This window comes from Trametes versicolor, assembly GCF_000271585.1.
Source record: "Trametes versicolor FP-101664 SS1 unplaced genomic scaffold TRAVEscaffold_12, whole genome shotgun sequence".
NCBI lineage: Eukaryota > Fungi > Basidiomycota > Agaricomycetes > Polyporales > Polyporaceae > Trametes > Trametes versicolor.
In genome coordinates, this window is record NW_007360332.1 from 537,512 (window position 1) to 542,136 (window position 4,625).

At 62.0% G+C, this 4,625-nt stretch overlaps 1 protein-coding gene across 1 annotated transcript in view; it reads right to left on the reverse strand.

The window, feature by feature from the left end:
* Positions 1–4,625, reverse strand: part of TRAVEDRAFT_133357 (uncharacterized protein) — a gene marked incomplete at both ends in the record, with an annotated part of 9,555 nt that overhangs the window by 2,111 nt on the left and 2,819 nt on the right. The gene's annotated exons all lie outside the window — the stretch shown is intronic.

Genomic DNA, 4,625 nt, shown 5'->3' on the forward strand with positions numbered 1-4,625 from the left:
CAGAACCCGATCGCTCTCATCTCCCTACCCGCTCTCTCTCTGCTTATCATCATGTCTGCCTCGTCTTCCCCATCTCTCGGCGACTTCATCAACGGCGTCGAGAAGCTGGACTCGAAGGGAAAGAACTGGATTGTCTTCGAACAACAGTTCACGGTTGCCGCTCGCCAGAAGGAGGTCTGGGACCACTTCACCGGCAAGTCGACCCGTCCCACGCCTGTCGAACCTCCTGCGCCCGCTGCGCCCGCTCCACAGCCCACACCTGCCCCGCCTGCTGCGCCTGCTACAGGTGCTGCGCCTGCTACGCCCGCGGCGCCGCCCGTTGCACCCACGGAGGATGAAGCGAAGCCTCCCGTTGTCGACGAAGCTGCCGTTGCGGCCTGGGAAAAGAAGGAGAACCTCGCTTTGTATCTTCTCATGCTCAAGATCGCGCCGGTCACGTATGCGAAGCACAAGCGCAAAGGCACCGTAGCCAAGATCTGGGCTGCGATCGTGGCCGAGTTCTCGAGCAAGTCACTTCTCGCCTGCTCGAATCTCCGTCGTGATTTCTTGAACATGAAGTACACGCCGGGCGTCGACCTTCACACCGAGTTCGACCAACTTCGCCTTGCGTACGAGAACCTCCTCACCTTCGAGATCAAGGTCCCCGACACCGAGTACGCTTCAGTCGTCATCAACTTCCTCCCCGCCGACCTCTCCTCGTTCATCTCGCAAATCTCCGCCCAGATGAAGCTTCATCAACACTTCAATGCGATCACGTCAAAGGCGTCTACAGACGACGACGACGACGACGTTGACAAGGCCATCATCGACCCGGAGATGATGATGGACATTGTGTTGGAGGAGTGGGACCGCCGCGAGCTCGATCGCAAGGGGAAGGGCAAGGGCAAGGACACCGGTATCGCAGCCAGCGTCGTCTCGACTGAGAAGCCGAAAGGCGGCAAGAACAACGGCCGTGGTCCACGCAAGCCCGTCGGCGTCTGCTGGACGTGCGGCGGTAAAGGACACAAGGAGGCGGACTGCCCGAGCCCGAAGACTGACAAGGGCAAGGGGAAGGAGACGCAGCGCTGGGACAACTCACGCACCCCGAACGCCGCGCCCAAGCCTGCGCCGGCCCCTGCCGCCGGTGCCGCCAATGTTGCGACGACTGCGCGCATTGAAGAGATCGGGCACGTCGATGGTGCCTGGCCTGCGATCCCATCCGTCTACTTGCAGCCGCAAGTCGAGACAGACAGCGAGTCTTCGGACTCGGACGACGACGCCTGGTCTGCCGCTGGAGGGTCCGCCTATACGGAGCTCACAGAGTCTTCGGCTGACGGCATGCCCTCACTCCAGACTGTCACTGCATCTGCGTCCGTCGTTTTGTCTAGCCGCCCGCCACGCTACGACGACCTCGAGTCTAGCTCGGAGGATGAAGAGGACGCCCCCGCACTGGAACATCTGCCGTATCCGGAGCGCATGAAGAATGTAGTCGACTGGGTCAACACTGTGTTCGGGCGACAGAGCGAGGGTGACGACCCTGCTACGCTGAGCGCTGCTGCGCACACGCCCGACGCCGCTTCTGCTGCGGCCGACCGACCTGTGGACCTCTACGACTCTGGGGCGACACACCACATGTCTCCGTTCCGTGAACACTTCGAGACGTTCACGGAGACTCCTGCGCAGTCGCTCAATGCCGCAAACCAGCAACAATTCCACGCCACGGGCATCGGGAGCATGGTGATACCTGTCCCGAATGCGCCGTCCGAGGACACCCGTATTCGCCTGCAGGACGTCCTCTACACCCCTGCTCTCGGTTTCAACCTCGTCTCAGTTGGCCGTATCGATGATGCGGGCTATGCCGCGACCTTCGCCGACAGCCAGTGCACCATTTCGGACGCAAATGGATCGACTGTCGGGCGCATCCCGAAGACTCGAGGGCTGTACCTCGTTGTGCGGGAGAATGACGCCCCCGCAGCTCACGCCGCTACTGCCAAAGTCGACAAGCTCACGCCAATGCAAGCCCATCGTCGTTTCGGCCATGTCGCCATTCGCACGATTCGGGAGCTCATCTCTCGCCGCTTCATCACTGGGGTCGAACTGCTGCCGCCCGAGCCGGGCGAAGACACCGAGTGCGAAGCATGCATCCGCGCGAAGTCCACGCGCAAGCCTGTGCCTACCGAGCATCAAGGCGGACGTGCCACTGAGCTCGGCGAAGAGATTCACTCGGACCTCTGGGGCCCTGCTCGAGTCTTGACACTGGGAGGTCGCCGGTACTATGTCAGCTTCACCGACGACTACACTCGCTTTACAACCGCCTATCTCCTGCGCCAGAAAAGCGAAACTTTCGAGTCTTTCTGTGCGTTTGAAGCGTGGCTGGACAAGCATCACGGCGTCAGCATTCGCTTCCTCAACACGGATCGAGGCGGCGAGTATCTCAGCGACAAATTCAAGACGCACCTCGAGCAGCACGGTATTGAGTACAAGCTCTCCGTGCACGACACGCACGAAGAAGCTGGCGTCTCCGAGCGTCTCAACCGCACCCTCATGGAGAAGGTCCGCGCAATGCTGATCTCGTCGGGCCTTCCGCGTTTTCTCTGGGGCGAAGCTCTCATGCACGCTGTCTGGTTGAAGAACCGCACCGCAACAAAGGCGCTCAAGGGCCGCACTCCGTTCGAAGCGGCGACCGGCTCCCCTCCGAACCTCAGCAACGTCCCCGAGTGGGGTGCGAAGGTCTGGGTTCACGACACCGCTGATGGCAAGGTTGGTGACCGAGCCAAGGCGGGACGCTGGGTCGGCTTCGACGCGACGACGCCCAAAGCAAGGGCCACCGGATCTACTGGCCGGAGCAGCGGATTTCGGTGGAGCGTAACGTGCGCTTCACCAAGCCTGACCTGCCCGTCTTCGAGTTCGACGATGCTGCCGAGCTTGAGGGGGAGGATGGGCGTGAAGTCAAGTCGACTACGCCGTCTGAACCTGCCGCAGACGAGCCCGTCAACTCGGACGCAGACACTGACACCTCCGACGTGCCCATGCAGCCTGCTGATCCACTGCCGCCACCTCCTGCGCCCGTACCCGCACCCGTGCCTGCGCCGTCTCGCCCGACGCGTGTACGCAACCCGTCTGCGAAGGTCAAGGCCATCTTGGCCGGTCAGAGCGTCGACAAGAAGCTCCCGAGGGGCGTGGTCGTGCAAGACAACGCTCCGAACGAGCCGCTCGTGCCCGAGCTCGTTGAGGAGATCGATGGCTTCGCAATGGCTGTACAGATGGCGGACGTCGGCGGACGTCGAAGGACTCGACCCCCGCTCGCTCGAGGAGGCGAAGCGGCGGCCCGAGTGGCCGCGTTGGGAGGAGGCGATGCGAGAGGAGATGGACGCGCTCGAAGCGCATGGTACTTGGCGTCTCGAGAAGCCGCCGCCCGACGCTAACATTGTCAGCTGTCGGTGGGTGTTCCATGCGAAGAAGGACGCCTCGGGCAACGTCTACAGGTACCGTGCACGCCTGGTTGCTCGCGGATTCTCGCAGATACCTGGCATCGACTTCTTCGACACCTACGCACCCGTTGCGAAGACCGCTTCGATTCGCACTGCACTCGCCTTCGCTGCTCGCCATGACTTTGAAGTCCACCAGCTCGACGTCAAAAGCGCCTATCTCAACGGTGAATTTGAAGAGAACGAAGTCATCTGGATGGCGACGCCACCTGGCACGCAGCTCACAAAGGACAAGACACTCGCCCTACGCCTTCTTCGACCGCTGTACGGCTTACGACAGAGCGCGCGGCACTGGCACAAGAAGCTCCTTCGTGTGCTGCAAGCGAAGCTTTCGATGTCGCAGTGCGACGTCGACCAGGCCGTGTTCTTCCGTGTTGCGGGCACTGACCTCATCGTCATTGTAGTCCACGTCGATGACCTCACCGTGGTCGCGTCGAGCACCGCTCTCATCGCTGAGGTCAAGTCGAAACTTTGTGAAGTCTTTGAGATCTCCGACGAGGGCGAAATCCATTGGATCCTCGGCTTCTCGGTCGCTCGTGACCATACGAGCCGCCGTCTTTCGCTCTCGCAGACGTCCTACATCGAGTCCATCATCCGCCGCTTCGGGCTCGAGGACGCGAAGCCTGTCTCGACGCCGATGGATCCACACGCCACGCTCAGCGCCGCCCAGTCCCCGAGCACCACCGCCGACATTGCTGCGATGCGGGACGTGCCGTACCGCGAGGCGGTCGGTTCGCTTATGTACGCGTCTCTGGGGACACGTCCGGACATCACGTACGCTGTCGGCATCCTCTCGCGCTTCTCTGATAACCCCGGGCGCGCTCACTGGGAGGCCGTTCGCCGCGTCTTTCGGTACCTCTCGGGCACGAAGCACTTGAAGCTCACGTACGGTGTGACCACCCTCGACCTCGTCGGCTACACGGACGCTGACGGCTCGATGCATGAGGACCGCAAGGCGATCTCAGGCTACGCCTTTCTCATCGACGGCGGGGCCGTTTCGTGGAGCTCGAAGCGCCAAGAACTAATTTCGCTCTCGACGACCGAGTCGGAGTACGTCGCCCTGACGCACGCCTCCAAGGAGGCCTTGTGGCTACGCTCGCTCATCGGGCAAGTCTTTGCGCCGTTCGATGTCTCGGTTCCCCTCCACTCCGACAACCA